The sequence below is a fragment of the Schistocerca nitens genome, chromosome 3 (genome assembly GCF_023898315.1).
Source record: "Schistocerca nitens isolate TAMUIC-IGC-003100 chromosome 3, iqSchNite1.1, whole genome shotgun sequence".
Classification (NCBI taxonomy): Eukaryota; Metazoa; Arthropoda; class Insecta; order Orthoptera; family Acrididae; genus Schistocerca; species Schistocerca nitens.
The window spans coordinates 70,704,639-70,729,434 of record NC_064616.1 but is presented as its reverse complement, the minus strand read 5'-3'; the positions used below and the strand labels follow the sequence as shown (position 1 = coordinate 70,729,434).

The 24,796-nt window shown below is 41.1% G+C and overlaps 1 protein-coding gene across 4 annotated transcripts in view; it reads left to right on the top strand.

The window, feature by feature from the left end:
* LOC126248031 (tetratricopeptide repeat protein 39B-like) overlaps positions 1-24,796 on the top strand; it is a 332,375-nt gene that overhangs the window by 108,966 nt on the left and 198,613 nt on the right. The gene's annotated exons all lie outside the window — the stretch shown is intronic.

Genomic DNA, 24,796 nt, shown 5'->3' with positions numbered 1-24,796 from the left:
CTCAACTATTAACTTCGTACTTGGATAGTTGGCATGTTGAAACAAGTTGTAATGGTACTCTGAAGTTTCGAGCCTGAGGAGCCGGAGGTGTGATTCTTGTCTCCATAGCCCACTAATCGTTTGCACAAAAGGATGTAGAAGCTTTCGTGTTGGTAAGACTCATTTCAAATAACTTTTACAACGAAGGAAACTACGATGTGATTTAAGGCCCTTTACAAAATTAAAATTATGCCGTTGTTGTCATGTGACTGCTAATAATTAAAAACTTCAAATTATTAATTTTACAAAACTTAGCTTGACAATCTTTTGAAATTTTTACATATTGGCCGATGAGTTGACAGACTATATCTGGTCGTTAGTACAACACTTCATCCATCCTTTGTAAGTTTGTTGTCGAGTACCTCGAAAATTATCCTCCGTCTACACTGTATTCACGCCAGTTTATTTATGTACTTATTATGAAATTTTGTGTATGGTTGAATCAGCAACCGTAGGATAAAATCTCCATGAAGAAATAATAAATAGCCAGTCGGTTGCAGAATAGGTTTATTTAACCCCCTTGACCATGGTTTCAGTGTTTAGAAAAACGACTTCTTCAGAAGGAAAGCAGTGACAACTGGGTTACATGTTGTAGCAGAGGTACCTTAAAATATTTTAACATGGTGTACGTCACTGAGTAGTACTTTACCAACGTACAGCTGTTGTGACTGATTAGCTGTAAGTTGGTGAAGTACTACTCGATGACTACCACCATGTTGTGTATGTTTTTCATATTATGGAGGTGAAATTCTATATTTTATGACACCTTTCGGCCATATTTTAACGTACCTCTGCTACAACATGTAATCCAGTTGTCACTACTTTCCTTCTGAAGAAGGTGTTTTTCTAAGCACTGAAACCATGGCCAAATGGTTTATTTAAACCTTGCAATTTGCCTCTGATTAACTGTTTATTATTTCCTCACGAAATATTTATTTTTACTTGTTAATTCAGTCATCTCATTTTCCAAAACGGAGACCGAGCGAGGTACCACAGTTCAGATGTTCAAATGTGTGTGAAATCTTACGGGACTTAACTGCTAAGGTCATCAGTCCCTAAGCTTACACACTACTTAACCTAAATTATCCTAAGGACAAACACACACACACACACACCCATGCCCGAGGGAGGACTCGAACCTCCGCCGGAATCAGCCGCACAGTCCATGACTGCAGCTCCTGAGACCGCTCGGCTAATCCCGCGCGGCGGTACCACAATGGTTAATATGTGGTTCGATAGGAGTGGGACTGATTAAGGTTTTCCGTGGACTCTCTGAATCACTTTAAAAGATCTTTGGAATCATTCGGCGGAAGGAAACCAAAAAACCAGTTCCCTAACTCAGTCGCCGCGATATTCTTCTTCTATTGTGACTCTTGAAAGTTTTTGCCAGACCCGTCTTGGAACAACCGAGAGAGGTGTTCTAGTGGTGAAGACTCTCGACTCGCATTTCAGAGGGCGGTGGTTCAAATTTCCGTCCGCCCTTCTAGCTTAAGGTTTCCGCCGGTTTCTCGAAATCTAAACCCCAAATGTCAGAATGCTTCTTCTGAGACGAACATTGCCTATGTTTCATTCTCTGTCCTCCTATCCGAACTTGTGCTTCATCTCTTTTGATATTCGAACCAGATTCATCAATTTTCAGTTTTTACTGTATGGATAATTTCACGGTAACTGCGTTAGTGAACGAATTTTATTTATTTTGATGATGATCCCACAGATGTTAACAACCCTCCTTTTCACCATTGCAGCTTCCCTTACGTGTCCTGTGAGAGAACATCCATTTGTAAATGTCGAAATTAGGAGAAGGGAAACATAAATAACTTTAACCCTTTTACTACCATTGGAACGTGTGTGTCCTACAATAGGTTGTCAGAGAACCAGGGGGAATTTGCTGCATGTTATTGCCCCGTACCATCTGTCAAATTGTTTTGTTCAATAACTTTCACACCGTATCACAGGTAAGCGGATCGATGTGATTCTCGCGTGAGACACTGGTGAAATTTTGTAAGCATAAATACGATCAAAGTGCTTTTCTGGAGATATATGTATTCAATCAGAAATGAAAATACACGTTGATCTTTCATTTCATTACCATTGGATCATTGTAGCTTCTACGTCAAAATACCGGAAGAACAAACATAATTTGTTCATATTGTTACTCCTGAAGATGACATTACATAAAATAACCGTACTCCAATCTCTTCTCACTCTAAAGAAATGTTATTCAAAAGGTTAAATGTTTGTCCTGGAGATATATGCATGTGGTTTCATTCGTTAAGCTGACCACACGCGATAAGCTGTAGACCCTAGCTCTAATCCTGGTGCGGCCCAGGTTTTCAGTTGCAGTCATAAGCGAACGCTTGGGAAGACTGCCAGGACGATTCTATCAAGTAGTCCACATACTATTTGTTCTCATGTTCTTGTTCAAAAGAACTACTGATCTGCCTCTTAGTACTTCCGTGTCTCCTAACCGAGAAAACTTCTTTTCCGACGTTTCCTATGCGTTTGAGTACATGGATATGCTCTATGAGAAATGTTACACACTTCCAGTACTGTAACTTACATTAAATCTCAATTGCGGGAAAGTCCTGAGTAACAAGTAAAGGGAGAACAGGAAGTACAATTATGATGTTGCAAACCATTAGGTGGCGTGATAATTTTAAGCTATCGGGTCATACTATTACTGCAGCATGATAGGTAGGAGTGTATATATCCAGATATACCGTAATTCAATAGCTTGTGCTGCTGTAAACGCCTAGACGACTCAAGACACGAGAGGACAATTTTTTTTTCTGAACGCACAAAAACTGACTGATCTATATCTAAAAATCAAATATAACGATACGTCTTCAACGAACGTCAAGGTATCGTCTAAATACAAATTCCAACAAAGTCAGCATATGGCAGCATCGATACTACACGTACGAACACCTGGCGATGGTAATATGCCGAAATAAGCTCGTTGTGATTTACGCAATAAAACTCATGAAGAGCAGTGTAACCGGTTTATCATTATCGTAATCGTGTCATCACAAGGCATATTTTTGCACTGCAGGCCCCAAGGAACAAAAAAAAGGCAGAAAGACGGTGTAGCGGGGGAGGTGGGACCTTCAATTTATTAATTTGTATAGATTTAATGAGAGTATCGATAAATTTGTTAGACTTGCCGCTCATACATCTTCCAAACGAGTCGCAGATTTGTTCGATAGAGTTATACCGGGGAGAGAGGTAGCTCCTGCATTCGACAGGTAGCCACACTTTTCACCTAGCAAATTAGCTTTTTGGGGATGAACATTGCCTTCTATTGAAACAAAGAACCTCAAATAGTACCAACAAAATATCGAGTAAAATGTCGGGGAGATCTAAGGCCTATAAATTCGAGCCGTTTAAAGAAACAGTTCCCTATGTGGAGGATCATACGCTTAGGAGTGTGGGTTACCGTCAACACTGCCAGTTTGTCATCACCTTAGTGGAAGGTATCACAAATTACTTTCTTGTTTCGCGTTCCACGCTGTCTCCCAAGTCTCGCACGACGATTGGCAGGTTGGACACTAAATCGTGGCTCGACATATGGGAACAGACGCTTCATTCAGTGTAAAACTCTATCCGTGACGACCCGCTGCCCATTATCTTTGGATGATCATGTTTTTAGAGATGCGCATGCATTGACAGATTTCGCACACGTAAGGCCGCTCTCCTGAAGACTACTCCAGAGAACTCTGGGTTGATATTTGCGCCTTTTTGCTGCTTACAAGGCTTCTCACAGTCGAGTTGTATTCAGCTGCTTATTCCAACGAAGTGTTAGCATAAAGTAGCAATCATATCTAGCTTTAACTGCTCGTGAATGACCTAGCCCTGATCATCTTCGGATGCCTCCAGCTGTGTAAAAGCGAGTCCATTGTCGTTAAATTTCACTTCGAAACACTCCGTTGCCATGTACACGTTATTACTGCTACGTTGCACCACAGTTGATCGTATAAAAACGAACGTTTAACACGGAATACCGAGGCTTCTGGAACTCCAGCACTTGAGCAAGGCCCCACGTGTCAAGGTGAGCGGACCGGCTTGTGCTCCTTCTGTATTATTACTGACCGGTTGCGCTACAGGTTGTCCCACGCATATATTGTCCTCAAGATGTACTACAATATGTTAACGCATTCTTCACTTGATTTGTCCAGCCTGTTTTATTATACGATCTTCTCACAAACGGCTAATAATTGTCACAGCGAGAAATAACGTGCATCAAAAATGAACCACCTGTAGTAAGGTCATACGTCATAACGGCTAGAGTTGGTCACAGCGAGCACAAATATCACTTCTTAGAAAGCCTGCATGGCATGTACCCATTTAATTTTTTTTATTTTTGTTGTTCTTCGAAAGCGTCTAGTTACGTAGTGGTTGAGACGTGAAGCTCGTGTCCTGGAGGAGCAGTGTTCAAATCCCCCCTCCCTGCCGTACTGACTTCCGTATCGTTCCCAATCTTTATCCACCCTACCTTGTACATGAAATATATTCGCAGTTGCAAATATGGACAATCATCATTTGTGTGACGGAATGACGACAGTGAAAATTTGTACCGGACCGGAACTCGAACCCGGATTTCCCACTTATCGCGAGCAGTCGCCTTACCATTTGGCTATCCGAGCACGACTCACGGCTACATCCAAACTTCCATATGACGTCAACCATGTGTCTACAACCCGTACTCGTACATCCATTACCTATATTCTTGTACAGGAGAGACATTTTACTTGAAAGTCGCTTGCCCTCTGTCGGCGGTTAAATACGGTACTGCAGTGCCGTGTTGCTTCGGACATGCTTACATGCCCGCAGGAACATTTCATCACCGGAATAACACAGACGCTGCAGTATAGTATCGTATATCGTAACCTACCTTGTCTCCTGTCCCTAATGACATGGGTGACGACACAACGTAAAACTCGTTAACTTCCACAGTGCTGTTTAGAATAGGGAGGGGTCAAGGAGTGGACAAAATAATTGTCATCCGACATGGATATTGCAACTTGCATTAGTTGCTACGTAGTAATTTAATAAGCAGAGGGAGACCTTCGGACATCTAATAGAGCTACTGTTGTCCATATTACATATTAACGGGTTGGCAGGCGATGCTTGCTGTTGTCTCACATCTTTCATATGTGATCCAGTTATGACTGTTGAAGTGTTTCCAGAATTAATTTTAACTCCAAAGCGGAGTGTGCGCTGATACGAAACTTCCTGGCAGATCAAAACTGTGTGCCGGACCGGAACTCGAACCTGTGACATTTGGCTTACGCGGAAAAGTGTCCACAGACTGAAATATCCACCCACAACTCACGCTCCGCCTTCTCAGTTTTAGTTCCGCCAGGGCCTCTTCCAAACTTAACAGAATTTCTCCTACATACCATGCAGGATTAGCATTCTCGGAAGAAAAGACATTGCTGAGGAATCTCCGAACGAAAAAAGAAACAGTTACATAAATGTCCAGATATTTTTAATATTTCAACATTGTGCAAATATAGGTGCCAAGCTGCACATACGAGGAAATGTAAAATTGTGTGCTTAAGGAAACAGAGTAACGGACTAAACTCTGACTACCACAGACAGATTAGTAACTAATAAAGATGAGGTTTTAACGGCGAGTCGATGTGTTATTAGAGACAACTAAAGCCTGGATTAGGGAAGGCTGAGGTGACATGCCATGGGACAGCGATATGTACATGTACAGATGGCGGTAGCTTCGCATACACAACGTAGAAAAGGGCGGAGCTGTCATTAGTATTCAGACGATTCATATTAAAAAGTCGGGAATTGACAGAGGAACGCAGAATGCTAGTTGTAGCTAGAAAAATGGGACATTCCATTTCAGAAATCATTAGGAAATTCAATATTCCTACAAGCACAGTGTCAAGAATGTGCCGAGAACACCACATTTTGAGCATTACCTCTCGCCACCGACAACGCAGTGACCGATGGCATTCGCTTAACGACCGAGAGCAGCGGCGTTGGCATAAAGTTGCCAGTGCTAACAGACAAACAATACTACTTAAAATAATTGCAGAAATCCACGTGAAACGTACGACGGACGTATCCGTTAGGACAGTGCAGCGAAAGCTGGCGTTAATGCGCTATGGCAGCAGACGACCGACGCGAGTGCCTCTCCTAACAGCCCGACATCGCCTGCACCGCATCTCCTGACCTCGTGTTTGTATCGGTTGTACCCTAGACGACTGGAAAAATGTGATCTGGGCAGATGAGTTGGTAAGAGTTGGTGGTAGGGTTAGATTGTGGCGCAGACCCCACGAAGCCGTGGACCCAAGTTGTCAACGAGGCACTGTGCTAGCTGGTGATGGCTCCGTAATGGTCTAAATGGAATGAACTGGGCTCTCTGGTACAACTGAACCAATAATTGCCTGTAAATGTTCTAGGCGCTGCAGTCTGGAACCGCGCGACCGCTACGGTGCACGGATGTGTGTGATGTCCTTAGGTTAGTTAGGGTTAAGTAGTTCTAAGTTCTAGGGGATTGATGACCTCAGCTGTTAAATCCCATAGTCCTCAGAGCCATTAGTACCGTTTGACTGTATATGGTTATGATCGGCTATATGGAGACCATTTGCAGCCATTCACGGACTTCATGTTCCCAAACAACCATAAAATTTTTATGGATAACAATGCGTCATGTTAGCAGGTCACAATTGTTCGCGATTGGCTTGGAGAAAATTCTGTACAATTCGAGCGAACGATGGCCCGACTTGAATCCTATCAAAAATTTACTGGACATAATCGAGAGATCAGTTCGTGCACAAACTCCTGCACCGGCAACTGTTCCGCAGTTATGGACAGCTATAGAGGCAGCGTGGCTCAGTATGTCTGCAGGGGACTTCAAACGACTCGTTGAGTCGATGCCACGTCGAGTTGCTGCAATACGCCGGGCAAAAGGCGGTCGGACACGATATCAGGAGGTATCCCAAGACTTTTGTCACTTCGGCGTATGTAGGAACTTTCCTAGCATTCATCTCAAGTAATGGAAGAAAACCACGAGGTAGCGAAACCAGGACGGCTGAACGAGTATTTGCAGTCTGCTCCTCATATATACGAATGGATATTTTAGCTATTGTGAAACATCACTCGCCGAATTAAAACTGGAATCTGTTAAATCATACAAATACCAGAAAGTAACGCTTCATGTAAACATGCTATTTCACTCATGGGTAAAGCAAGTACCAGACTTATTTTCAGTGGTTCGACACCATCAGTCTCGTCGTCGTCGTCTTCAGTCCGAAGACCGGTTTTATGCACTTGTCCGTGCAAGCCTCTTCATCGCTGCATAACTACCGTAACGTACACCCATTTGAACCTGCGTATTGTATTCAAGTCTTGGTCTCCCTCCTACAGCTTCTACCTACCCCCTCTCCACTTCTTTCACGTGCAAAATTAACAGTTCCTTGATGCCTCAGGATGTGTTCAAACAATAGACCCCTCGTTTTAGTCAAGTTGTGTCGTAAATTTCTTTTTTACCCAATTAGATTCAGCGCATTATCATTTGTTATTCAGTCTACCTATCTAATCTTCATCATTCTTCAATAACACCACATTTCGAAAGTTTTTATTCTGTTCTTTTCTGAACTCTGGAACTGATGTTAATGTTATCTCTTTTCGATACACTATCCATTTCGTCCAAACGCTCTTCTAAGTCATTAGTCGTCTCTGACAAAATTAAATCATCATCTGCGAACCGCGAAGTTTTTATTCCTTCTCCATGAACTTTATTCTATTTCCAAATTTCTTCTTTGTTTCCCTCATAGCTTGTTCAATGTACGGACTGAGTAACTTCGGGGATAGGCTATAACCCTGTCGTCTCTCTCTCTCTCTCTCTCTCTCTCTCTCTCTCTCTCTCTCTCTCTCTCTCTCTCTCCTCAGCCACTGCTTCCCTTTCATGTTGTTCGAATTTTATAACTGCAGATGGTTTCTGTACAAATAGCTAGTAACCTTTCGTTCCCTGTATTGCATCCCTGTTATCTTCAAAATTTCAGAGAGAGTAGTCCAGTCAATATCGTCAAAAGCTATCTCTAAATCTACAGATGACATAAATGGAGGTTTGACTTTTTCAGCCTATTTTCTAATGCAAGTCGTAGGGTCAGTACTGCCTCGCATGTTCCAACATTTCTCTGAAACCCAAACTGATCTTCCCCGAGGTAGGCCGCTACCAGTTTTTCCATTCTTTTGTAAATAATTCGTGTCAGTGATTTTTCAACCGTGACTTACTACACTAATGATTCGATAGTATTCACATCTGTCTCTCCTGCCTTCTTTGGAATTGTAATTATTGCATTCTTCCTGAAGTCTGAGGGTATTTCCACCCTGTCATTTATCGTACATAGCAAGTGGAATAATTTTGTCATGGCTGGTTTTCTCAATGATCTCACAACTTCGAAGAGATTACTAAGAACCAAATATACGATCTAAATTGGAACAGTGGCCTGTTGTGTGGGATCTAAAACACCGTGGGCCAACACCGAACGCATACAGATAATGGTAGTACTGATGGTCATAAGGTTGTCATTGTTTTTATCGCAGGAATGATTGAGCAGGAGCAGCAGCCCCGTATTTAGGACCCGTACAAGGGCACGAGGACGAAAGGAATGTTTCACTGTTATCTAAAGTGATAATTGCGTCTCTGAACAGAGAACGGGATACAGTTGACGTCTGAGCTGAAAAAACAAATAATATCAATAGCTTCTTCACGAGCTTTACGTAAGTTGTCAATTCCAGTATTAATAGTGACGTCCATACAGACACTTTCCATTCTGCAATGTCAAGACTTATTGCGATAATGCAGTATCTTTAGGTTACGGACCTCGCGTGCGAGACAAGTCAGATAAAGAAATGGAGAAGGGCTTTCTCGCCGTGCTTGTCCTCGCAAGTGTGAGTGTGGGAATTTACGGTGTGCGACGTCTGCGCTGACATTAGCGATTCGGCTACCGTGGAAAGCCAGCATCCCAACGGGGCCATCTGGCGCTGCTAACGTGCTGACGTACTGGTCAACGTTCACCGCCGAAGAGGCAGCAGTTGTACCAGCAGATACAGCAAATGCTCTCACAGATACGAAATGTTCTTGCTGTTACAACAGTAGTTTAATATACTTTTCAATTCGAGTGTGTTGCCTGTTTAAGGATTCCTTTCCTTCTCGCGAGCGGTTCTAGGCACTTCAGTCCGGAACCGCACGGCTGTTACGATCGCAGGTTCGAATCCTGCCTCGGGCATGGATGTGTGTGATGTCCTTAGGTTGGTTAGGGTTAAGTAGTTCTAGGGGACTGATGACCTCATATGTTAAGTCCCATAGTGCTCAGAGCCATTTGAACCATTTGTTCCTTCTCACAAATTTCGTTTCGGGATTGGAGGTTTTACTGGAAGAAAGCCTGTAATTTTCGAAGATAAAAGGTGTATCTTGGATTTACGCGATTTTCGTAATACTGCAGAAGTAATCGATTACTTATCCTTAGTAACACACGCAAATTACGACAATTTCTCAATGTCCTAAATATTTTTCATTTGCCCTTTGCTCTTGGGCTAACACGTAACATCGAATGTACACAAATAATGATAGTACTGATGACATAAGATTGCTTGTGATTGAACATCTTGTATTTGCCTTGTTAGACATTAATGCCACCGGTGAGGCATGCTGACAGTGATGTCCAAGCGTGATTTCATCTAGTTCACATTCCGCCCACAATCGCCAACGTATGAACTATATGAAATCCTTAAATTATTGGACCATGTCGTATAATGACACATGTTTGTTGTTCCACCAGAAACTATCGATGTTTAAAGCTTACCCAGATATTATTATTATTATTATTCTTTACTTTCTCAGACGTTAAGTCTGGTTAAAAATGAAAAGTGACGCGGACCTTGATCAGGCGTCACTTCCTTTTAACTGTATGGTATGTGTTATATTGCATTTAGGAACTTTCGGGTAATTGAACATGTATCAATAATTACTGATTTCTGTAGTTGTATATATACGTTTGGATGTAGCTCTATTGCATTGATGTACTGGTGGATATTTTTATTTATTTATTTATTTATTTATTGTTCCGTGGGACCAAATTAAGGAGAAATCTCCATGGTCATGGAACGAGTCAATACATGAAATTATAACACGATATTAGAAACAGATAAAATGAAATATAGAAAAAAAAAACATATTCAGGTGACAAGTCATAAGTTTAAATGAAGACAATCAGCAATGTAACACTGGAATTTGCTTAATTTTTTAGCTCTTCCAGGAGCTCCTCGACAGAATAGAAGGAGTGAGCCATGAGGAAACTCTTCAGTTTAGACTTAAAAGAGTTTGGGCTACTGCTAAGATTTTTGAGTTCTTGTGGTAGCTTATTGAAAATGGATGCAGCGGAATACTGCACTCCTTTCTGCACAAGAGTCAAGGAACTGCATTCTACATGCAGATTTGATTTCTGCCTAGTATTAACTGAGTGAAAGCTGCTAACTCTTGGGAATAGGCTAATATTGCTAACAACAAACGACATTAAAGAAAATATATACTGTGAGGGCAATGTCAGAATTCCCAGATTTTTGAATAGGGGTCGACAAGAGGTTCTCGAACTTACACCACATATAGCTCGAACAGCCCGTTTTTGAGCCAAAAATACCCTTTTTGAATCAGAAGAATTATCCCAAAAAATAATACCATACGACATAAGCGTATGAAAATATGCGAAGTAGACTACTTTTCGTGTTGAAGTGTCACTTATTTCAGATACTGTTCTAATGGTAAATAAAGCAGCATTTAGTTTCTGAACAAGATCCTGAACATGGGCTTTCCACAACAGCTTACTATCTATCCGTACGCCTAGGAACTTGAACTGTTCCGTCTCGCTTATAACATGCCCATTCTGTCTGATTAAAATGTCAGTTCTTGTTGAATTGTGAGTTAGAAACTGTAAAAACTGAGTCTTACTGTGATTTAGCATCAAATTATTTTCCACAAGCCACGAACTTATTTCATGAACTAAATTATTTGTTACTGTTTCAATATTACACACAAGATCCTTCACTATCAAGCTGGTGTCATCAGCAAACAGAAATATTTTTGAATCACCTGTAATACTAGAAGGCATATCATTTATATAAATAAGAAACAGCAGTGGCCCCAGCACCGACCCTTGGGGAACGCCCCACTTAACAGTGCCCCATTGGGACTGAACATCACTACCACTCTCAATATTGCGGAGAATTACCCTCTGCTTTCTGTTCTTAAAGTAAGAGGCGAACCAATTGTAAGCTACTCCCCTTACTCCATAATGGTCCAACTTCTGCAGTAATATTTTGTGGTCAACACTGTCAAAAGCCTTCGTTAAATCAAAGAAAACACCTAGCGTTCGCAACCTTTTATTTAATCCGTCGAAAACCTCACAGAGAAAAGAGAATATAGCATTTTCAGTTGTTAAACCATTTCTAAAACCAAACTGAACATTTGACAGCAAATTATGTGAATTTAAATGCTCCAGTAACCTTGTATATACAACCTTCTCGATAACTTTAGCAAACACCGATGGCATAGAAATAGGTCTAAAATTGTCAACATTATCAATGTCTCCCTTTTTATAAAGTGGCTTCACTACCGAGTATTTTAATCGATCAGGAAACCGACCACTCCTAAAGGAAAAGTTACAGATATGGCTAAGTACTGGGCTAACATACATAGAACAATACTTCAGTATTCTGCTAGATACCCCGTCATATCCATGAGAGTTCTTGGTCTTTAGTGATTTAATTATTAACTCAATCTCCCTCTTGTCAGTATCATGGAGGAGCATTTCAGGTAACAGTCTCGGAACACTTTTTTCTAAGAGCGCTATATGATTCCCTGTTGGAATTAGGTTTCTATTTAGTTCACCTGCTATATTCAGAAAGTGATTATTAAATACTGTACATATATGCGACTTATCAGTAACACGGACATTCCCACTACGCACTGATTCTATATCCTCGACTTGTCTCTGCAGACCAGCAACTTCCTTTACGACTGACCATATGGTTTTAATTTTATCCTGAGACTTAGCTATTCTATCTGCATACCACATACTTTTTGCCTTCCTAATAACATTTTTAAGCACCTTACAATACTGTTTGTAATGGGCTGCTGCATTTAGATTTTGACTGTTTCTAACGTTTTGATATAATTGCCACTTTGTTCTACAAGATATTCTTATCCCTCTAGTCAGCCACCCAGGCTGCCTGTTTGTGCTAGTACCCTGTTTTAAACGTTGTAACGGAAAGCAACTTTCAAAGAGCATGAGAAAGGTCTTTAGAAAAGCATTATATTTATCGTTTACTGTCTCAGCGCTATAAACATCTTGCCACTCTTGTTCCTTTATAAGGTTTACAAAGGTCTCTACAGCAACCGGATCAGCTTTCCTGAACAGCTGATGACTATATTTAACACGAGTTGCAGCATAAAAATCTTTTAAAGTTAAAATTTGCGCATCATGATCTGAAAGGCCATTCACCTTTTTTCTAACAGAATGCCCTTCTAGTAATGAGGAATGAACAAAAATGTTGTCTATGGTTGTTCTACTGTTCCCTTGCACTCTCGTTGGAAAGAATACGGTTTGCATAAGATTATATGAATTAAAGAGGTCTACCAGCATCCTCTTCCTTGCACAATCACTTATACAATTAATATTGAAGTCACCACATATAACTAACTTTTTGTATTTCCTATAAAGTGAACCAAGAACCTCCTCTAGCTTTAGCAAAAATGCTGTGAAATCGGAGTCTGGGGATCTATAAATAACAACAGTTACAAGTTTAACTCCGTTAAATTGAACCACACCTGCACAACATTCAAACACCTTTTCAGTGCAGTACTTTGAAACATCAATTGACTCAAATGCGATGCCGTTTTTCACATACATGGCTACTCCCCCACACCGCAAAGAGCTCCTCGAAAAGCAGCCAGCCAACCTGTATCCTGGTAAAGGAAGCCTCTGAATTATCTCCTTATTTAAGAAGTGTTCAGATATACCAATAATTTCAGAGTCAACATCTATAAGCAGTTCACTAACTTTATCCCTAATACCTTGTATATTTTGATGAAATATACTAATTCCCTCATTACTCGGATACCTAAGCTTTGTCAAAAGTGATTCCCTTGTTAGAGAGACTTCCCTTAAGCAGGAATACCTATCAGCTGACTTCAATCTAAAAAAGGTGCAGCTCTAACACACACTACTGCAGGAATTTTCCCATGAGTGATCCCACCAACCCCACCTATGCTGTCACCTATAAGCTTTGCCAACCTCCCCTTCCCATACCTGTTGAGGTGCAGGCCGTGTCTAGTGAAACCCGTCCTGCTGATAGACTCCACCGACACCACTGAAATGTGACCCATGCTTTCTGTTATCAGCGCACCCCCAAGTCTCATGTTATTACGCCTGACGGCTGTATTAAGATGAGGCCGATCGTGACGCTGAAACAGTTCCACGAAATTGTGTGGTATGACTCCTGTAGTTGATAGTATAATTGGTATGATGTCAACTTTATCCTGATGCCACATGTCTTTGACTTTCTCAGCCAGTTGGATGTATTTTTCAATTTTTTCTCCTGTTTTCTTTTGTATATTTGTTGTATTGGGTATGGATATTTCGATTAGTTGTGTTAATTTCTTCTTTTTATTGGTAAGTATGATGTCAGGTTTGTTATGTGGCGTTGTTTTATCTGTTATAATGGTTCTGTTCCAGTATAATTTGTATTCATCATTCTCCAGTACATTTTGTGGTGCATACTTGTATGCAGGAACTTGTTGTTTTAAAGGTTTATGTTGTAAGGCAAGCTGTTGATGTATTATTTTTGCGACATTGTCATGTCTTCTGGGGTATTCTGTATTTGCTAGTATTGTACATCCGCTTGTGATGTGATCTACTGTTTCTATTTGTTGTTTACAAAGTCTGCATTTATCTGTTGTGGTATTGGGATCTTTAATAATATGCTTGCTGTAATACCTGGTGTTTATTGTTTGATCCTGTATTGCAATCATGAATCCTTCTGTCTCACTGTATATATTGCCTTTTCTTAGCCATGTGTTGGATGCGTCTTGATCGATGTGTGGCTGTGTTAGATGATACGGGTGCTTGCCATGAAGTGTTTTCTTTTTCCAATTTATTTTCTTCGTATCTGTTGATGTTATGTGGTCTAACGGGTTGTAGAGGTGGTTATGAAATTGTAGTGGTGTAGCCGATGTATTTATATGAGTGATTGCTTTGTGTATTTTGCTAGTTTCTGCTCGTTCTATAAAGAATTTTCTTAAATTGTCTACCTGTCCATAATGTAGGTTTTTTATATCGATAAATCCCCTGCCTCCTTCCTTTCTGCTTAATGTGAATCTTTCTGTTGCTGAATGTATGTGATGTATTCTATATTTATGGCATTGTGATCATGTAAGTGTATTGAGTGCTTCTAGGTCTGTGTTACTCCATTTCACTACTCCAAATGAGTAGGTCAATATTGGTATGGCATAAGTATTTATAGCTTTGGTCTTGTTTCTTGCTGTCAATTCTGTTTTCAGTATTTTTGTTAGTCTTTGTCTATATTTTTCTTTTAGTTCTTCTTTAATATTTGTATTATCTATTCCTATTTTTTGTCTGTATCCTAGATATTTATAGGCATCCGTTTTTTCCATCGCTTCTATGCAGTCGCTGTGGTTATCCAATATGTAATCTTCTTGTTTAGTGTGTTTTCCCTTGACTATGCTATTTTTCTTACATTTGTCTGTTCCAAACGCCATACTTATATCATTGCTGAATACTTCTGTTATCTTTAGTAATTGGTTGAGTTGTTGATTTGTTGCTGCCAGTAGTTTTAGATCATCCATGTATAGCAAATGTGTGATTTTGTGTGGGTATGTTCCAGTAATATTGTATCCATAATTTGTATTATTTAGCATGTTGGATAGTGGGTTCAGAGCAAGGCAGAACCAGAAAGGACTTAATGAGTCTCCTTGGTATATTCCACGCTTAATCTGTATTGGCTGTGATGTGATATTATCTGAATTTGTTTGGATATTAAGTGTGGTTTTCCAGTTTTTCATTACTATGTTTAGGAACTGTATCAATTTAGGATCTACTTTGTATATTTCCAATATTTGTAGTAACCATGAGTGGGGTACACTATCAAAAGCTTTTTGGTAATCAATGTATGCGTAGTGTAGAGACCTTTGTTTAGTTTTAGCTTGATATGTCACCTCTGCATCTATTGTCAGTTGCTCTTTACATCCTCGCGCTCCTTTGCAGCAGCCTTTTTGTTCTTCATTTATAATTTTGTTCTGTGTTGTATGTGTCATTAATTTCTGTGTAATGACTGAAGTTAATATTTTGTAGATTGTTGGTAGGCATGTTATGGGGCGATATTTAGCTGGGTTTGCTGTGTCTGCTTGATCTTTAGGTTTCAGATAAGTTATTCCATGTGTAAGTGTATCAGGGAATATGTATGGGTCTGCAATGTAACTGTTAAATAATTTAGTTAGATGTGAATCTGTTTCTGCTTGTATCCACCGTGCATGCCTGTTATGTTGTACCGGGTTTGACCATATGCTGCTCCAGAAGTGTTCCATGTCTCTTATGTTCGGTGGATTGTCTATTTTTATGTGTGTGTTATCTATTGTTTGGTAAAATTTCTTTTGGTTTGTGTTGAATGTTTGGTTTTGTTTCCTTCTATTTTCACTTTTTTTGTATCTTCTAAGTCGTTTCGCCAAAGCTTGTAATTTTTGCTTCTTTTCATCTAATTGCTCTATTGCTTCTTGTTGTGAGATTTTACCTAACCTTTTTCGTTTTTTGTCTGATATTTCATTTCTTATAAATTGTGTTAACTGTCCGATGTCTTTTCTCAGTTTTTCTATTCTGATCTGTAGCCTGTGTTGCCATGCTGGTTTTGTGGGTTTCTTCTGTGTGTTGGTTGGTTCTGATATCTGCCTAGTGTGTATATTTAGTGTAGTGAGTGCTCCTACATAAACCAGTAGTTGTAACTCTTCCATAGTTGTGTATTCATTTATTTTGTTGTGTATGATTGTGTTGATAGTTTTTATTGTTGTTTCGACTTGTGGGCTATTTGGTGGTCTATGCAAGAACGGTCTAATGTCTGTATTTGTGTCTTTGTATTCTATATATGTCAACTGAAATTTTTCTTCTATATCTAACATGTGTGTCACTTCGTGTTCTATTTGTGCTTGTGCTGGTGGCTGTCTTAAAATTTCATTTTCCTCTGATTGTTTAATTGATGCGTGTTGTTCTTTGTTTGTTTGCTCTGGGATGTTTGAGTCCATTACTGTATTTTCTTCTTCTTCTAATTGCACATTATTTTGTTCCAGTATTTGTTGTACTTGTTGTTTGATGTTTTCTAATTCTGACTGGGGTATCCTGTTATTTTTTATTATTACACGAATCTGATCAGCTAGACGTTGTTCTGTTAAAAATTTTAATTCTGGGTATCTGATAATAAATGTTGTGTATACTTGTGATCTGTATCCAGTTGTGTTGGTTCCTAGGTTTGTTGCTTGGTAATAACAGAACATGGGGTGTCGATTAACTTCATCTGACCATCTCATCCTCTGTCTTTGTTTTCCTTCTAGGGTGGTTGCAGGAAGCATATCCTGCAAAACACCTCTATTTGGATTTAAATCATTTTCCAGTTGGCTAGCAGTGTCATTACCATTGTGGGCAGGCATAGGGTTCAAGCGCCGTCCCCGACCATGACGGCGCTTGTCCGAGGCTTCTTTAGTTCTGTCCTGAACCAAGTAATCACACTAAAAGGGGGGTTAGCCCTATTAGTGGTTTGTTCTTTTCGTCGCCTTTTACGACTGGCAGAACATACCGGAGGCCTATTCTTTTCCCGGGCCTCCACGGGGTTTATTATTATTATTATTATTTATTAAACTGTGTGCTCAGAGCACCAACAAAAAGCGACGTTATCTTCTGATAGGAGTCGTCGTCGTCGTCGTCTGCAACTTGCATCCATTAGAACCCCCCACCCAAACCTCTTACACTTCCTTCCATTATCCAGCAGAAGTTTCCTTGATGCCTGTGGGTGTGTCCTATTAACCGATCCCTTCTTTTAGTCAAACTGTGCCACAAATTTCTTTCCTTGGTGGCCGAAGGACAACACCGGTAGACACCGATCAGAGAATAAAGAATGTGTATGGGGGAAGCATGTCTGTTGAAAACCAACGTTGTGTTATCGTACTGTTGCTTTCTGATAATGCACGTCCTCATAACGCAGAAGTTAGGCCAACTCTAGTGGGAGGCCTTCAAGCACCTGTCCTATGGTGCTGATCTCTTGCCATGCGATTGTTGCCCTTTCGGTCCCTTAAAAAAGGGCTCGAAGGATCGGCGAGTCCTGTCCGACTAGGATGTGCAGCGGACAGTTACGGACTCCTTCACGCAGCAAGACACGGTGTTTTACCAAACGAGTATCTTCGACTTGGTGCGTCTGTGAGACGATTGTTTCAATGCTCACAGCGATTTTGTCTGATTGAAATACCGAATCTGGACTGTACGGTCTTCGGGCGGAAACGTTTCAATCGGCCCTTATATTAGAGAAACGTGGTTTGTTGTCAAACGTTAGCACCTCTCGAATTTTTTTTTTGTCTTCCTTTGTTGCCGGTTTGGCTTAGAGTGCATCAAAATGGCCTCTCGAATTTTTTTTTTGTCTTCCTTTGTTGCCGGTTTGGCTTAGAGTGCATCAAAATGGCGACAGAAGGTACAATTTGTCATCTGCTATGCGGAGTCCAAATCTGTGACAACGGTATTGCGGAATTACCTGCGTCAGTGTGGGAGGACACCACCGACAGAAACAACGATAATGAGGTGGGTCAAAAACTATAGAGACATGCAGTGCCAAAGACCTTCCTCGGAGTTTAAGTTCCCGCAGTATCTCAAGCACGTGTCGACAGTGTGCAAGTCGCATTTCAGCGCAGCCCCCAGAAATCAATTCGTCGTGCATCACGTGAATTGCCGGAAGCAAGATCAACTGTCTACAAACTGTTAAATAAGCGGTTACTCCTTTCTGCATACAAACTGCAAATGGCCCATGCATTGTATCCAAACAATCGTCCTCTGCGGTATGCATTCGCGTATTTCGCGCTGGCATCCGTACATACTGACAAAGTGCCTGTTTTCATATGCAGCAACGTTCCATATTTCTGGATTTGTGAATCACGACAACATTATGATTTGGAACTCCGAAAACTCGCACAACATACGTGAATACGTCCGTGATAACCCGAAGCTTAATTTTTGGTTTTGACTAACGCACGATATACTGATAGGCCCATTTTTCTTCTCAGAGAAGGCCATAACACGTATGTTTATCCGCAAATGCTCGAATAGTTGTGTTACTATAGATCGAAGAGCTGCAGGCGTCCATCGTGATGGTGCACCCCACATTGGAGTCTGAACTACGGGATGTGCTGACTGAAGTTTCCTCACAAGTGGACGGGTCATGATGGTTCCATCGCAAGGCCCCCGCGCTCTCCAGGTGTGGCGCCATTCTACTTCTTTGTGTGGGTTATGTCAAGAATCACGTGTACGCTATATTAGTCAGTGACATAGCTACCACTCCTGCACGAATCAATGAAACGATCAACAGCACACATTAAAATTCTGATGCAACAGAAAAAGAACTGTGAGAGGTGCTAAACGTTTTACAACAAAACGCGATGCTTTATCTCAAAGTGTACAAGTTATAATTTTTTGAATGATAGCGGGACTTCATGGAAACGCCGTACAACCTGTATCTACTGCGAACTACTGAAGAATGTTGAAAACTAGACACGTGAATCGAATAATTAATGAGGAAGGTCAGTGCTATAGGACGGGTGTTAGTGTCTCCCAGTTGAGTTGGCGTAACTTCTGCGTTACTACATTTGCTAAATGGGATCGTGCGTTGTCATGAAGCAGCAGCAGTAGCACCACCATTCCATAACGGTGGTTTTCGCCAGATATGCTGTCCCATGCACATTCTTCATACTCCGATGGGTGTCTGCCGGTATTTGCCCTTCAGCGGCCAAGAAAACACGTACATTGGTACCGATTGGATGCATTTGGTAATAACGTCGCCGTAGTTCACGTTCACACATTTACCGCAAGCACGTCGAAAAGATACCAGTGCCACACTCGTCCCTTACCTACGAGGGCAGTTCAATAAGTAATGCAACACATTTTTTTTCTCGGCCAATTTTGGTTGAAAAAACCGGAAATTTCTTGTGGAATATTTTCAAACATTCCCGCTTCGTCTCGTATAGTTTCATTGACTTCCGACAGGTGGCAGCGCTGCACGGAGCTGTTAAAATGGCGTCTGTAACGGATGTGCGTTGCAAACAACGGGCAGTGATCGAGTTTCTTTTGGCGGAAAACCAGGGCATCTCAGATATTCATAGGCGCTTGCAGAATGTCTACGGTGATCTGGCAGTGGACAAAAGCACGGTGAGTCGTTGGGCAAAGCGTGTGTCATCATCGCCGCAAGGTCAAGCAAGACTGTCTGATCTCCCGCGTGCGGGCCGGCCGTGCACAGCTGTGACTCCTGCAATGGCGAAGCGTGCGAACACACTCGTTCGAGATGATCGACGGATCACCATCAAACAACTCAGTGCTCGACTTGACATCTCTGCTGGTAGTGCTGTCACAATTGTTCACCAGTTGGGATATTCAAAGGTTTGTTCCCGCTGGGTCCCTCGTTGTCTAACCGAACACCATAAAGAGCAAAGGAGAACCATCTGTGCGGAATTGCTTGCTCGTCATGTGGCTGAGGGTGACAATTTCTTGTCAAAGATTGTTACAGGCGATGAAACATGGGTTCATCACTTCGAACCTGAAACAAAACGGCAATCAATGGAGTGGCGCCACACCCACTCCCCTACCAAGAAAAAGTTTAAAGCCATACCCTCAGCCGGTAAAGTCATGGTTACAGTCTTCTGGGACGCTGAAGGGGTTATTCTGTTCGATGTCCTTCCCCATGGTCAAACGATCAACTCTGAAGTGTATTGTGCTACTCTTCAGAAATTGAAGAAACGACTTCAGCGTGTTCGTAGGCACAAAAATCTGAACGAACTTCTCCTTCTTCATGACAACTCAAGACCTCACACAAGTCTTCGCACCCGAGAGGAGCTCACAAAACTTCAGTGGGCTGTTCTTCCTCATGCACCCTACAGCCCCGATCTCGCACCGTCGGATTTCCATATGTTTGGCCCAATGAAGGATGCAATCCGTGGGAGGCACTACGCGGATGATGAAGAAGTTATTGATGCAGTACGACGTTGGCTCCGACATCGACCAGTGGAATGGTACCGTGCAGGAATACAGGTCCTCATTTCAAGGTGGCGTAAGGCCGTAGCACTGAATGGAGATTACGTTGAAAAATAGTGTTGTGTAGCTAAAAGATTGGGGAATAACCTGGTGTATTTCAATGCTGAATAAAACAACCCCTGTTTCAGAAAAAAAATGTGTTGCATTACTTATTGAACTGCCCTCGTACATGTCGGTGCTTACATACCCTCATCAGAGTCTCGCTACTTTGCATATACGTTGCAGCAACGCCCTCAGACGGACACTTTTTGATCGCCCCTACAGTTCCCAGCAGCTTTTTTTTTTTTTTTAAATGATGCACGGCCTTAATGGGCACCCTGTATTTCCTCTGTACACTTTTAGTATGGGTCTGCACTGATATTTTTTCATTCTGGTATTCTCTACTCTCCTCCGGTTTCCAGGGTACTTGCAGTTGCGCTAAGTTCACATTATTTCTTACGTAACTTAACGTTGTCAGATTTTGTTAGTGTTTTTTACTGAATAATGGACTCCACAAATCGTTTCCATTCTCTGCAGACATTTTAGTAATGTGGCTATGTGATGCCCTTAGCGCCATAGTTGCGCGATTAGAACATCGCAGTGCTACGATGCAGGCAAACGAGCTAATAAAGTAATTGAATTACACTGAAGCGCCAAAGAAACTGGTATATGCATGCGTATTCAAATACAGAGGTATGTAAACAGGCAGAATACTGCGCTGCAGTCGGAAACGCCTATACAGGGTGTAAATTTTAAGTTGACAAATCAGAATAACTCGAAAAATAAGCTTCACACGAAAAATGTGTAGAATGCCAAGTTGATTATTTTCGAGGGGGACATTTGCTGGTGCTAAAATTAACTCGCCACCCCGTGGTGGTGGGCGGGAAGCAACTTTAAAATTTCAAATGGGAACCCCCATTTTTATTGCAGAATCAGATTCTACATAAAAAACTACGTACATTTTGTCTTAAACATTTCTTTTGATTCTTGGTAGTTCGCGCTATAATTGAAGAAAATCCATAGGGTGGGGTTTGAGAGAGAGGAATTAGAATTTCACAAATGTTGACCCAAATATTAATTTTTTCCTCAGATTCGGATAAGTTTTGTTTGTTTCGTGCTCATGAGGCGACACAACTTTTATTTATCAAACAAATCATCTGACTAGCTAACTAACTAACCAAACATCCTGCTTACTAACGAGTGAACTCATTAACTCACAGAGTAAACAAAGTAAAAGACTAACTAAGGAAAAGACTAACCCACTCGCTAACTAAAGATGAACGTATTCCCGTTTAAGATTTGGTGGTCCTGAAAAGGAACGATTGATTTCGTTTTATTGTTGATTATTTGCAAATACTTGCAAGTAAATGAATTTCGGGGTGCTTGTTTCCAGTGAGTCCCCTCGAATCTCACTCTCGGCCGGCTTGTTGTCCGTAAATCCCTTGCATCTCACCGTTTTATGAAATCAAATGTTCAAAGTGATGACCTCCAATTTCGATGCGTTTATTGACTCGTGCTGTAAATCCCTGCACACATCTTGATAACATGTCAGGTGTAATTGCAGCGCAGGCATCTCTTATTCTTTGGATTATGTTTTCGCGAGTGGTAGGAGTTTCCTGATAAACGATATCTTTTATATGACCCCATAAGAAAAAAATCTGGTGACGTAAGGTCAGGTGATATGGCTGGCCAATTCACAGGACCTGCCCTGCCTATACAGCGACCATGGTAAAGTCGATCTCGTACATCGCGCGTTACTAATGAATAAAGCGCTGGACAACCATCATGTTGAAACCACATGTTTTGTCGAAGTTCGATGCTCAGGTCTTCAAGTAGATTTCGATATTTGTTGCCATTCAAATTACCGTCGACAAAATATGGATCGATCAGTTTATCGTCAAGTATACAACACCAAACATTAGCTGACCAAGGTCGCTGATGGTTGACTTCTCGAATCCAGTGTGGGTTCTGTTCACTCCAGTAATGCATGTTACGGCGATTAACTTCGCCGTGTTTTGTGAATGTTGCCGCATCGGAGAAATGTATCCTGGCAAAAAAGTTCTGGTTTGTCCGCATCCGCTGAACTGCTCTGTGACAAAACGTTAGACGGTTTTGGAAGTCATCGCCATGTAGTTCCTGACGCATGGAAACATGGTATGGATGAAATTTGTGGAGCTTCAGGATTTTCCAAACACTCATGTGCGAAATTCTTGATTGCCGAGTCGAGGGGCATGAAAGGGAAGCAGTGGTTGGGAAAGGAGTGAGACAGGGTTGTAGCCTCTCCCCGATGTTATTCAATCTGTATATTGAGCAAGCAGTAAAGGAAACAAAAGAAAAATTCGGAGTAGGTATTAAAATTCATGGAGAAGAAGTAAAAACTTTGAAGTTCGCCGATGACATTGTAATTCTGTCAGAGACAGCAAAGGACTTGGAAGAGCAGTTGAACGGAATGGACAGTGTCTTGAAAGGAGGATATAAGATGAACATCAACAAAAGCAAAACGAGGATAATGGAATGTAGTCAAATTAAATCGGGTGATGCTGAGGGGATTAGATTAGGAAATGAGACACTTAAAGTAGTAAAGGAGTTTTGCTATTTGGGGAGCAAAATAACTGATGATGGTCGAAGTAGAGAGGATATAAAATGTAGACTGGCAATGGCAAGGAAATCGTTTCTGAAGAAGAGAAATTTGTTAACATCGAGTATAGATTTAAGTGTCAAGAAGTCGTTTCTGAAAGTATTTGTATGGAGTGTAGCCATGTATGGAAGTGAAACATGGATGATAACCAGTTTGGAAAAGAAGAGAATAGAAGCTTTCGAAATGTGGTGGTACAGAAGAATGCTGAAGATAAGGTGGGTAGATCACGTAACTAGTAACTAATGAGGAGGTATTGAATAGGATTGGGGAGAAGAGAAGTTTGTGGCACAACTTGGCTAGAAGAAGGGATCGGTTGGTAGGACATGTTTTGAGGCATCAAGGGATCGCAAATTTAGCATTGGAGGGCAGCGTGGAGGGTAAAAATCGTAGAGGGAGACCAAGAGATCAATACACTAAGCAGATTCAGAAGGATGTAGGTTGCAGTAGGTACTGGGAGATGAAGAAGCTTGCACAGGATAGAGTAGCATGGAGAGCTGCATCAAACCAGTCTCAGGACTGAAGACCACAACAACAACAACATTGATATTTCTCTACTGCTCGAATGTGGGTTATGAGCCACAGCAGCTAGGACTGTCACTTGGTTGTTTTCTCCACAAGCAGTAGCTACACGGGTTCTTTTTTCTGGTTCACACTACCTTCCGCAGTAAATTGTTTAATAACTCGCACAAAAGATGACCGTGATCGTACTTGGCCAGGAAAACGCTGCGCTTTTAGCGCGACTGCATCGTCAAAATTTCTCCCACTTTCTCCATAAATGTACACCATCTCAGTTTTTTCTTCCACAGAAAGATAATTCATAATGATATATGCCACCTATTAATCTCAAGATAGGAAAGATAAGGGGCATCGAGAAAGGCAGGGTCAGAATTTGTACGAGCGAGAAGCGGCCCGCTCGGCGTAATTCCGTCTAGCAATACTAACTCCGCGTCAAACGCGACTGGTAGCGAGCAAAAGCCGAGAACGCAGTCACACAAGGTAATCAAACATAAGTCGCCCAAAAGACAATCGTTATAAACGATGTCTTGCTGTCTGAATGCTCAGACGGGTAAAAGATATAGTGCGTTTATTACATTAATACTTAAAATTTCTAAAGCCCAGTCTTATTACGAGAAAGGACGAATTTCTCGTCCCTGCGCTACCTGTCAGCGGCACTCGAAAACTTTACGCCGCTCATCAGCATGGGCTGGCTAAGAGCATCGATTATCGTACATAATTCTAAAAATGTAAACGACGTAACAGCCGCGATATTCCTAAATAAAATAAAGGTGTTTACAATGTGATTTAAGTCAGTGTCGTTTTCTACGTTTTTTCCACCCGAAACTAAACGACTCAAATTAAGCAAGCACCCCAGTTGTGAGACTTCTTGACAAACAAGAGCGATTACTCCGAATCTAATAAGAAATTAGGTTCGTGAGTCAGTCAGTTTTTTACTTAATAAGTTCACTCGTTAATAAATAGGGTGTTCGGTTAGTTAGTTAGCTAGTCAGATGATTTGTTTGATAATTAAAAGTTGTGTGGCCTCATGACCACGAAAGAAACAAAACTTATCCGTATATGTGGAAAAAATTAATATTTGGGTCAATATTTGTAAAACTCTAATTCCTCTCTCTCAAACCCCACCCTATGGGGAGAGAGGGAGAGTGAATCAAAATTTACGAAGTGAATAAGTATTTTTTATTTATCCGTAACCATTTTCCACGCAAAAATGAGAACATGGATTTTCTTCAATTACAGCGCCAACTACCAA